Source organism: Lycium barbarum, chromosome 6 (assembly GCF_019175385.1).
Source record: "Lycium barbarum isolate Lr01 chromosome 6, ASM1917538v2, whole genome shotgun sequence".
Classification (NCBI taxonomy): domain Eukaryota; kingdom Viridiplantae; phylum Streptophyta; class Magnoliopsida; order Solanales; family Solanaceae; genus Lycium; species Lycium barbarum.
In genome coordinates this window covers 23465378-23479041 of record NC_083342.1, presented here as the reverse complement: position 1 = coordinate 23479041, position 13664 = coordinate 23465378, and positions in this window count along the sequence as shown.

Sequence of the window (13664 nt, the reverse complement as noted above, 5' to 3'; positions counted from 1 at the left end):
CCAAGAGGGATGTACTCTCAATGCTAGTTTTGAGTCATTTAATATGAGGAATTGAAGAATGTAGTGATTTACTATATAAGTAATGTTGTTAAGTGCGTAATAGCTTGCACTAAAGGATCTGAGAAATGCCAATATCTAAGTAATAGCAGCTCCAGGTTTTGGGTGGCTATCTGATTAGTTCATCTATCGTTTGTTAGACGCTATTAAAAAATTATTACTTTCCGCTGAAATGAATTTTTTCACTGAAAAATGTTGTAGCTATTCCCCATAGATTATTTAACTGAATCAGTGAGAAAATAAAAAATAGTAGCGTTTTTACATGGAAAAATTAGGAAATTTGTCGGCGTTTCGGTGGGAATGAGGTGGGAAAATCATAATTTATAATACAAATTTCTACTAAATGTTGGTGGGAAAACCTCTATTTCTAGTAGTGAGAGATCCCAGCGATTGTTCGGCTACATACTCCCCGACATCTCCTCAAAAGTGTTGTCCCTTTTTGAGTTCATAACCTTCGCTTCATGCTTATATTTAGAGGCGAAGCCAGAGCTTTGATTAACCGGTTCTGAATCACAATTCTCATTCTTAATGCATTCCGAACAAATATTTATATATTAAATGATATTTTAACACAAATGGATGATTAAATTAAGTTTTATCAAACTCGTGATTACAATAGTGGCATCGCATATGCTCATTTCATGTTACTCAGTGTACGATTACCGAATCTTATGTATTAACAAAACCTACAAAGTGAACCGCATATAATTCTCAAGGTAAATCACTACTTTTCACGAAAACTAAATTTCTTAAGTAGAAACATTTTTCTCGAGGAATTTACCTTTTTTATAGTGACCTATTAGATTCTATATATCACAAGAAAGATGACATGTAAAACCCAAAGCTTTATGCTTTTCTCCTATTCGTCCAAAAAAGCAAAAAATCTTACACTTTCGGCAAAGTAATCCCATGATGAATAGCAACCATGGGTCCCACTTGCCATTTACGTAATGATGACGTGGCGTATCACGTGACTATTCAGAGGCAACTTGCTGGTTATGCTTGATAATTATGCCACGTGAGAGAAATGCTAATGTTGGGCCCATTGGTCCTGAAAGGGCAATATGGGAAAGAGAGGAAAGTTAATTGGCTATGAGCTGTCAAAGCAGGGAACAAGACAGGTGTCAAGCTCAGGTGAAATTATTAACATTAAAATATTTAATTTAAAGTAGTGAGTATTTCAAAAAAAAAAAAAAAATTACTAGTATCTTCAATAGAATTATTAATTAGGAATTACTGCGCTTTCCATATCTATATATTCGTACAATTTTTTTTATTTTTTTTTCACACAACATGTATTTATTTCGATCGAGTCAACAAATTTCAAATATCGATCGAAGAAGAAAAAAAATTCAAATATCGATCGAAGAAAAAAATTAAGTACAAACATTTTGATCCACTAAATATGAGGAGATCATTTTGATGGCTCATTACAAAAGTGAAATCAATTCAATAAGCAATTGCAAATGTTTTTGTTACGATCATTTCCACATGAAATTGGTAAAATATAAAACTTCAAATCAATAAATAAAAGAAATAAGATTAGTTTAAAATAATTATTTTTATTTAAATTATAATTGATCATGTAAAATCCTTTTCTCGTCTGTTCTTTCGCGTACTTTTCTCCCTGTTACTATTTACGAGCTTACTTCAACTAAAATATAGTATGTATACAGTATAATTGTAAATTAAATAAGTTGACTCATGTATTTTATAGTCTGATTTTCTTATTTTATTATCAACACGGTGCCGACACTAAGAAAAATTAGCAGCCAAGCAGATTCTACGGTTAAATGTCACGTCCATTGTCGTTTAATAGATTTTTTTTTTTTCCGAATATTTTATAAAGGGTGGTTTTCGGACCACGTGTTGTTTAAAAGTCTAGAAAGTTTACATATTCAAACCCCTCCTTTATAATATTACAACAAACAATATGATATAAATTGTTACGAAGACTGTTTTAATATATTTTTTTCAAAAAAGGACTCGTCTTTTTCAGTAGTAAAGACTAATGTTTTATCAGATACTGTATTAATAATACTAGATGACCTATGCCCGTGCTGCGCACGGGCCCAACACTTCAGATTATAGTGTATCTATGTGTATGTAGTTATCTTTGAATAGTAATTATATATATATATATGTTCAAAACACGATTAATATAACATTATAGTTTGTGCTCCGTATCTAAAATTTTATTATATTAATGTTTGCGATGAATACAAAATCGGCAAATTTATTAATATTTTTTAAAAGAGAAGAGTTGTTTAAAAGGAAACCATTTTTCTCTTTTTGAGATAAAACAATATCAATATTTAAGCATCAGTTGAGACTTTCAATTTTAATTTGATTAATTTAAAAGTGTAAAATACTTATTATTTTTTATCAAATTTTGATTTGGATAATTCTAATTCAAATTATTAAATTAATTTTACATGTTTAAAACGAAACAAAGTAGAAATTGATTTTCTATTTAAAAGAATGTAAATATTCTCGATTTAGCTCATTTGACTTAATGAGATACTTTGGAAATTACATGAATATTGTTTGATTTTTTAATATGGAGTGCACTTTTTTTTTTACATTATTAATTTGCACTATTCTTTTGCATATATATGTGTGTATATATATATATATATATACACACACACTATGTTCAAAGCAGGATTAATATAACATTGTAATTTGTACTTCGTATCTAAAATTTTATTATATTAGCGTTTACTACGAATACAAAGTCTGCACTTTTTTTTTGACATTATTTTTTTTTTTAATATGGGTTCATTTTTTTTTTTTTAATATTGCTTGATTTTATTAATATGGGGTTTACTTTTTTTTTTATATTGGTTGATGTCGTTTAGTATGGGGTCCACCCTTTAAGGGGTGCATTTTTTTTTTTAACATTATTAGTTTGTACTATTTTTATGCATATAATATATATACATATACTATGTTCAAAACACGATTAATATAATATTGTAGTTTGTGCTCCGTATCTAAAATTTTATTATATTAGTGTTTGCTCCGAATACAAAGCCTGCACTTTTTTTTTTAACATTATATTTTTTTTAATAAGGGGTTCACTTTTTTTTTATATTGCTTGATTTTGTTAATATGGAGTCCACCTTTTTTTTCCCCCGCAAGTTTGGAGATGGTGGGTTCCACTTAATTTACTTCCTTTTTTTTTAAATATTGGTTGGCGTTTTTTTCCTTTTATTTTTTAATATTGGTTGGTCATTAATATGGGACCGCACTTTTTTTTAATGCTTAATTGGTTGGTGTTTTTTTTTATTTTTTAATATTGGTTGGTGTTTAATATGGGGACCACACTTTTTTTTTAAATGCTTAACGGATTACGAAGCATGGGAATATTTTACTTGCACGTTATTTTTTACACAATTTTTTACGGAAACGTCAATTAGAATTATAATTTCACTAATTAACCTTATTAATTATTTGATCTCCATTTAATATTATTTTTCTTTTTATGACATTAATCTTTTTTCACATTTATTAGAGTAAGGAAAAATGAAAAAGTAATTAAATTTTATCTTATTTTAATATATAAGTATTTTAAGTATGTTGTTGTACAATAATTTCATTTGCTCTCACTAATGGGTTGATACGCATGTGGCAATAAATCCATCATTATTGATTTAATTGTTTGATTTTCTAAGCACTTTTATACTTTAAGTATGTTGCTGTACAATAATTTCATTTGCTCCCTCTAATGGGTTGATACGCATGTGGTAATAAATCCATCATTATTGATTTAATTATTTGATTTTCTAAGCACTTTGTTTTTAACATTATTTGTTTTTTTAATATGGGATTCACTTTTTTTTAATATTGCTTGATTTTGTTAATATGGGATCCACTTTTTTTGCTCATGAGTTTGCATGTGCCGGGTTCTACTTTTTTTTTTTTTTAATATGAGTTTTTTTTTTTGTATGTTATTGTACAATAATTTCATTTGCTCCCGCTAATAAGTTGATACGCATATGACAATAAATTCATCATTATTGATTTAATTGTTTGATTTTCTAAGCACTTTTTTTTAACATTGTTTTTTTTTTAATATGGGATTCACTTTTTTTTTTTAATATTGCTTGATTTTGTTAATATGAGATCCACTTTTTTTTCCCCCATGAGTTTGCATGTGGTGGGTTCTACTTTTTTCCCATGAGTTTGCATGTGCCGGGTTCTCCTTTTTTTTTTTTAAGATGAGTTTTTTTTTGTATGTTGTTGTACAATAATTTCATTTGCTCCCGCTAATAGGTTGATACGCATATGACAATAAATTCATCATTATTGATTTAATTGTTTGATTTTCTAAGCACTTTTTTTAACATTGTTTATTTTTTTAATATAGGATTCAATTTTTTTTTTTAATATTGCTTGATTTTGTTAATATGAGATCTACTTTTTTTCCTCATGAGTTTGAATGTGGTGGGTTCTACTTTTTTTCTTCTCTTTTTTTTATTATTAGTTGGTGTTTAATATGAGGCCCACAATTTATTTATTTTTAATATGAGTTGTTGTGTAATATATATGGTCACAATTTTTTTTTTTAATATGAGTTGTTGTTTTTTTTAATAATAAATAATATATGAGTCCACCAATTATTTAACATATATGAGTCCGGTTGGGCCCACAAACGGACTACGAAAGGGGAGCCAACCGGCTCTTCTATATAGTGTAAAGTAAATGTAAATAATAACTGTTATTTGTCATAAAACTCATCATTATTGGCAGGATGTTTGATTACTGTTTTTATTTTTCGGATAACTAATATTTGTATAACCTACGTGATAATATGTGTATTAATATCATGTGAAATTAATAGAACGTAAAGTAGAAATACTTTGATTAGTCCAGGTAAATTAAATACCTTGAATTGAAAAAAATGACTTTAAAATGCTTTGTTGGTTGTTACTGAAAAAACATGATAGTAAGTACTTTTTGTAATTTAATATGTATATTTTTAAAACCAAAATTTTAACATGTATACTACTTTGGTAAACCTAATCTTGATTTTAGTAACTGAATTCTTACGTAATAATTTATTATTTTTCATTGCATAATAATTCATAAATTCTTATTTAGCACATCATGTGTTTTCCGGTAAAATCGTTAGCTACCAAAAAACGAAGTTAGAGATTTATTTTTACGGGTTTAAAGACAAGTAGCTCGTACTCAATCCGGAGACTCTCTCGAATGAGCTAGGGTTTTGGTTGTTTTTCTTATAAGGGATACAAGTAATAATATTTATCTAAGTTAACAGTGTAAATGGAAAGTAAGAAAATCACAATAATGATCAGATCTCCGAGGGCAAGTACATTTCTTAGCCAAATAATAATACAAGAAGTGAGAACTTGGGTATAAAAGTGTGATGATGCTTTCTTCTCTCCTAAGCTTCGTTTATATAAACAAACTCTTGGTATGTTACTGCCCTAGGTGGCGCCAGTTGAGTGATGCAACTTGGACTCTGCGCATAGTGACACTCTGCTCAATGACGGCGGATGTGATGGGAGTTGCTGGGAGTGGGAGGCAGCTGTATAGATCCGTTCGAAACTCTTGCGATTGCAGAAATTTCTCGCCTACGCTTTGAGTCCCCCGTGCATGCTTTCTCTTTGTATTTCGAAACCCGAAGTCTCCGGACTCACCGTTCCTAAATACCCTCGGGAGTTCATACCCGCATACATCATGATTATTAATATACTAGAATCCAATGCACCTAAATACCTAATCCATAAACCAAACATCCCTTCATTGTATGATTGTATATGATTGTATCTAACTCGATACTAAAGAAGAGTGTTTTTCTTTTCTTTAAATATACTTTTAGCAGTTTTGGTCCTTTGAGTTTACAAAAATGAGCAGTTTTTAATTTTTCATCAACTGTTTTAATGAATTCTGTTTTGGATTTGAAGAAAACTGGGAAAAAAGATTTGACTAAAAATATCAGGAAAGTCTCATCAACTTCTGGAAATCGCATTGCAAAAAAATTCATTAAACACAAAAATAGGGCAAAGATAGTAAAAAAGTGCATTAGACACTAAAAAATAGATCAAAATTTGCAGAAACTGTAACTACTACACATCTAAATATGAGTTTTCGCTAAAAAAAATAATTCACATTCCCGTTAAGTCTAACATATAAGATTTGTTAGAGGGAGAGTAAAAATATTATAATTTTTAAATCTCAAGAACTAAAACTATTAAGCAGTATATTTAAAGGAAACTGCCATTTTTATTATTTTCTTAAGTAATTATAGTTTGGACATGATTTCATCTCATGAGATGAAATCATGTTTGGACATACAACTTGGATTTCTTAAGTTGCAGTTTTTTTTTATAAACATAAAAACTCCACAAGCTGTGAAAACCATCAAAAAAATTCAATTCTTATAGAATCTTATCAAATGAGTAAATCATAGTTCATAATAAAATTAATACGCAACTAGACGGCCTTTCTAAAAAATACAACATCAATTGATCAAACTTTAGTTCAATAAAAAGGAAAATTTAACATGAATAGTAATATAACTACTCTTTAATATAATCCTCCCACATGGTAAACATGATTGGTAAATATATTTTACCAACTTGGACATTAATATTGAATACAACTGGTTGGTAAATATATCTATCAACTTATGAGTTTTTTTTTGTTACAAAATATAAACGTATAGGTTAAATTTTACCTTTATATTTTTTGAAATCATGATTTCAAATTCCAAATCATACCTTTTGGGATTATTTAGGATTTCATCTCATGAGATGAAATCGTATGTCCAAATATTGATTTCATCTCATAATTTTATCTCATGAGATGAAATTGCGTGTCCAAACGCCTACTAAACTACTTGTTATAGCTTCTCCCCTGTTAAAAAAGGAAAAGAAAAAAGTAAGGTCAGTTCGAAAAGGCTAACTTTCGAAAATCATTAGCTTAATTGGACGAAATATAAATTAAGAAAATAAAAGTGGGGGACAAATTGCAAGTAGCCCCTTTTTGGTCGGTGGCTTCTTCGTGTCAAGTCATTTCACTCGAAATCTTTTTTTCTTTCTATAAGGGAGATAGATCTGACAAATACAAAGATAAAGAATTTTCATAAATTCGTTAAAATGAAAAGACCCTATTTTGTTAAAAGATGAATAAAATGAAAATTCGAAAATGACGAGAAAAATTAAGAATTGAAGATAGTGAGGCCTCTTAGCAATATATGGTAGGAGCATTATTTAATTATTTATTTTAACTTGAAAATTTATTAGCAAAATTTAATGTTGTTTTATTGTATTATTCATTATTTCAACTTCAATATGAAAATATAGAAGTCGAAGTTAAGAAATTAATTTGAGAAGTATTTCAAGTAAAATAATAAATCTTCTCACAAAATTTCAACTTCTGTCTAAGTGAAATTCATATTCAAATACTTTCTTTTCAACTTCAAACAAGTTCTTTTTTTTTTTTTTTTTAACTTCAGTCAAATATTATTTGAAACACATTTTGAGTCTAACACCATTGTGTAAGTTTTGGTATTTTATGTTATATTTCCTTTTTATTTTATTAACAAGTGAATCTCCTTTTTAAATTTGAGTTAACGGTTGTAGTCTTATTGACATATCAAGTCAAGAGGGCGAGGCTCTTATCAATGAGGGAAAAGGGGACTGGGTAAGCGAGCATTACTTTTTATTTTGTTAATTTATAGTTAAATTAAAATGGTCACAGTACAATTGGTTACTATGTGATTTTTGGTAAAGAACACAACTAGTTCGGAGCCAAGTTTTGAAAAAAAACAAAAAGAAATCACATGTTAAAACATACTAGTATACGTACCCGCGCGATGCGCGGTCAGTTAATAAATGTAATCATGAATGGACAGGTTTATTGAACCATTTCACAATTCAACTTGTTGTAAAATAACATTGTAAAACTTAATGAGAGAACGTTAGCATATTGAGCACCTCAATATGTTATAATAGTTAATACTTATAAAAAACAAACCAACATATAAACTTAGTTCATTGTCTAAATTTATTAACGATAACTTTTAGCATTATTTAATTTATTTTACAAATTAACCAAGATCATAAATATCCTCATATTATCCCTATTATCCTCATGTATGCATTTGTTTACTATAATATTTTTAGTTGGTTTTTGTATTTAGTGTTTTACTTATAACTCAAATAAAGATTTTGAACTACTTATATTTAGTTTTCAATATGAATTTAAATTATATTTGTTTTTATGCAATACTATTAAGATTTCAGTTAAGTGACCTTATCTACAGAGTGTGATTTTTTAATCATAATTCGAAGACTTTCTCATCTCAAATATGTCTCATCCTTCTATATATATATATATATATAGAGAGAGAGAGAGAGAGAGAGAGAGATTTCTACACCATAATTTTTTCTTTGTATATATTTTTTCTCCTTCTTGTTCCATATTTATTATGTTTGCATTTTTAAGTACTTTATCATAAGATTGTTTATAGTATTCCGCTTATGTCCTTGCCTATCAATCCCATTTTAATATAATATACATAAATATTTTTATACCCCTTAAGTCTAATTTATTTTATTACTCAAAATTGCTTCATTATGTAAAATTATCAAAGAAATATTATTTCGGCTGCTATAAATAACGTAATTCAATCCAAACTTGAGATAGACCTAAGAATATTGATAGCACCTCAATGTTATAATTTAACAATCTTTTAGCAAGACTTTACATGGTTGGTTGAACTTGTTGTAACTTATAAACTAAGATTTTAATTTATTAGTATTTTAAAAATATAAGTATTTTAAAGTATTGATATTAAAATCGTATACAACATGAAATAAAATTTTCCTTCTAACTTCCCCCTAATAAATTTGAGATTGCTAGTGATCTTACAAAATAGTTGGTAAATTGTTTCAAATTTTAGCCTCTAAACGCATGCTTATTTCCTTGATCGTGCAAATGAGATCAAGCTACAATAATCCATTCACACTGGCTCTACTTGCCTGTTAGATACAATTACTTTTTCTCTTTTAATCAATAACTCATCAACCTGCATATTGTATAAATTATTAAATGTTAAAAGGTCCAAAAATGCAATCACAAAAGCTGATAAGATATATCTAGAGTTCTCATAACAACATTTTCATAGAGGCGTTATAGGAAATAAAGAGTAAATATCCATATTTAATACTGCTAGGCACAATTAGTGTAGAAATGCTTCTACTTCAAGTTTAAATTGAAATGATCAACTTTTCAAATTTCTTTTTTAATTTTTGATTGTCCTTCAAAATTATACGTTAGTATCCAATTACTAAATCAATTATTAATATATAAATCAAATAACATTATAGATTTTTGGCTTTGCTATAAATCAAATAAGGATTTTCAAAAATATACAACCCAACATAAATTATTATGCCACATAGCCCAATATACAACATGGAAAACATAATTGGATAACGAACTCAAAATATGAGCTACGTGGTGTAATTTTTTTCAAAAATAGACATAGAGCGTAACCTTTATAGTGTTTTGGCTTCCCAAAATCGTCATATATGGCATGAGGATAAAGGTCGCCCCTCCAATCTGCCAAAAACAAAAACCCCATTTAGTGTTTCCCGACCTTCCTTTCTAAATAGTATATTTAACATAAGGACATGCAGTAAATATGGCACCAGTTAAAAGATTAAGAAATACAAGCTTACTGTGCATCTTCTGGAATGATTTTCGTTTTTTTTTTTTTTTTTTGACAACTCCATCGATGAAGCTATTAGGTTCATGTCTTAATTAATCCAACATAAAATTATTCAAATCCAGCAATTATTCATAACATAAACAAAAAAAGTTTGAAAAAATCATGCAAATATTAAGTTATAACTAAGAAGAATGTGAACCATTCCTTTAAAACAAAGAAAGAAGATATTAAACAGAAGAAGTAACAAAAGGATGTTAGAAGGAAATAATATTTTCTCCAAAAGTACATAAAAAAACTCATTCCTCTACATGAACTAATAAGATATCATTGTAGACTTGCTCAAGAATAACCTTTTCAAAGTAAAGGGTTGTATGACCATATATACCGGGTTTTTCTTGTCCTAAGACTACAACCATGCATATACAGAAAGACACAGAAAGATGATCAGAACAACTAATTAATAGAGTTAACTTTCTGCTCACGCTAAAAAAAAAAAAAAAACAGAACTACACAAATTAATTAATGATCGTCCACAAGATACAAAGAAACATGCTAAATAGCATCTAAATATATACAGTTCAACAACTCCTTAGAGAATAGGCTATCATTTAGAAAGCCATACATAATTTCATGTATGTTAAAAAATAAAAAATAATCCGCATACCATGATCATTTTTTCAAGAAATGATACCAAGAAGTAATAGCATTGTAGGCAATCAAGCAACTCTAAGATATTGAGAAAGCATTACTAAAGGGACACTATTTATCACTTTCAGGAAGGGTTAGTTGGAAATAAGTATGATTAACCTTCACCGCTCATCTGCACTACCAAATCAACAATTCGGAGAAGCCTAAGCGTCATGTCTTTTTATCAATATATTACGGTGTGCATGGCGCAGATTAAGGGGGGAAATGGGTAAGTGAGAGTTGAACGTGGGGTTCATGGGGGTTAGGATTAGTTGTCTTTTTTCTGATTTCTGTCCTTTTCTTTTCTTTTTTTCTGATTAATTTTTAAAAAGTAATGTAAAAGATCTGGTAGTTTTTCGTCCTAATCTTTGGCAATTTTGAGTTTTATTTTTATTTTTTATGTTTAACTAAAAATTCAAAATTTACCCACAGAAGCAGGGGCGGACCACATATAGTGTTCCGAGTGCTCGAGCACCCATTGACCCGAACAGAAACTGTATATTGTTATTTAGAAATATGTTAAAATATGGATATATTGACTGAATAACACCCATCTTACAAAAACTGGGGTGGGTGCTTTGGTTTAGAGCCTGAGTTTTAAGGTATATTATTGATGAGGCGTGAGGGTTCAATTCCCTGGTGATACAGTTTTAAGAGCTCCCGGGTTCGATCCCTGGCAACGGCGCCAAAAACTTGTTGCTCCCAAACGCACACGCAAGTATACGTGGTCATACAAGTAATATAGACTGTTAAGTCCAGATATCGATCCCACAGAGACTTAGATTCTACTGTTAAACTAATTCAAATTCGAATGAAACTATTCAAGAAAGTGAAAATCAAGATTGTTTGTTGTACTAAACTAAAACTGAAAAATAAACAATTTGTGATGAGTGTTTTTATGACTGGGACTATGTTGGCAAAGATTGTAAGAATTTTCAGATGAGAGAAAGATCTAGGGTTATGGCTTTCGACAATCTAGTTGATCTTCAGACAATTCCACCTATTTTATTTCCTGGGTTACTAGTTAACGGGTTAGTTATGCTTTATGATATTCTCTCGAACTACTCACAAGTTTGTAGATGTTACTGTAACGCCTATATCTCTATGGTCATTAGAGGTAACAAGAACGCATTTATTTCTCCGTATTAAACTAAGTAGGGGTAAGGGGTATATCTCTATCCTCATTAGCGAAACGATTAAATCGAACAAACTCTATTTATTCTTATTACGTACGTGAATTCCCTTTCTCAAGTTCAATTCACGCACCACAGATAGTGTCTAACTATTGGCCAGATAATCAAACAATTAAAATCAAGAATAAATAAGCAACCCACAATATGGAAAATCAATAGATAATAATTGTCATCAAATCAACTTTCAAGTCTTTCGCCACAACCCTAGAAGTAAGAGATTTAGCTACTCATGATTCGATCATAGACAAAAGAAGTCATGAATAACTAGGGTTGAAAAAGATGAAAAATAAAATAACCTAGAGAGAGAAAAGGGAGAACGGTGGCTTACAAATCCTTAAATAATCCCAGCACACTGTTCTCAGCTATTAAAACGTCTATATATAGGCTAGGGTAAAAATAATAAATAAGGAATCCAAATCCTAGTCTAATCGGGAAAACATCCGCAGATCCCCGCTTTCCTTCCGCATCGCGGAAGGATCGCGCAATGTACTGCAGGTTCTCGCTTTCTTCACGCGATGCGCCTCGATGGCCTGAAGTTCTGAGGCTCGAGGTCCCTTCAGTCGATTAGCTCTCCTTTTAGTTCGTCCTTTGCGGTCTTCGACTCGTCACCTCAGCCAATCGACATACGCTACGAATTCCAATCCTTTCAAGCGCAGTTTCCATCGTTTGTCGTCATCGTACCTACACACATGAAATATAACGACATAAGTCCAAATACGACGGTTACGTCATGAATTTAAGCGATAAAAGTCATAAGAAGAAGCTGTAATACGACACAAATCATGATATTTGTGCCAAATATCACTTTCTTTGACTTTTCCTTCTTTTTCTCCACCACTTTCTTTACTGGCTTTGAGTTGGAAATTTTTATGTTCCTTAGTTGTCTTGTACCCACCAACCTTTCCTTATTTTCTCCAATATATATTCTTCTTCTTCTTCTTCTTTTTTACTTTTTTTTTTTTTTTAAACTTTCTTTGTTCAATTTTTCGTTTAGTTTTTAACAATTTTTTCCTGTAATGTTTCTGTTAACTTTTTTAGTTATTGTGTGTTTGAAAAATTTGCACTTAACATATGATCGGTAGCAACTTCACATTAAAGGCAGCACCCACGACCTTAAAATCTTGGATCCGCCACTGCACAGAAGGAGTCCAAAAATGTGGGTGTTAAAACAATAAACCGCATGAAGAGATTATAATCAGTTTGAAGTTCAAAAATCTCAATTAGATATGGATTTAGTAATTAAAAAAAAAAGTAAAGTAGCCCAAAAAACTGTTTTTTATTGCTTATATTTTTGTGAAAATAAAATTGCAATAAAAAAGATCAAAAAAACGTGTTTAATTTTTTGAAATTTTTAGAACTTTTAACCGTGCATGTCTGTGTTTGTGAGTTGGGTAAATGGGCAAGTGACGTGCACATGGGTTAGTTTTTACTTAGTTTTTTTTTTTGTTCTTTTTATCATTTTTATTTCTTAGCTTTGTCGTTTTTCTTTTTCTTTTTTAAAGATAAAAAAAATGTAAAGATAAAATAGGGTAGTAAATCTTGTTCATAAAAAAATGTGTTTATTTTTCAAAACAATTTCAGATAATTTATGTTCTAATCTAAATTCATTATCTTTTAATTTAAATTAAATCCAATATATAGATGTATATGTTTCCTTTTAAAAAACAGATATTTAATTATTTTTAAATACAAAAAATAATAACTAATAACTAACTATTAACTAATTTGTCCTAAAACTATCACTTGTCATAATCTTATGCTGCCACTTGTCACAATCCTAGGGCAAACTATCCTCTTTTTAATAATATATAGATATAGATACTAATCAGTTTTAAACAAAAAGCATATTGTTTGCTTTTGTCTAATTATTTTACTAGATTTGTCCTTTGTGTTATATCATACTAGAACGTAAAAGCTTGAGTTCTACTAACACTTATGTAACATCTCATTACCCTTTCTTTATATTGTGAGACGGTAAATTTTTTCATCTCTTATCTAAGATAGCATGTCAGCGTAAAAGT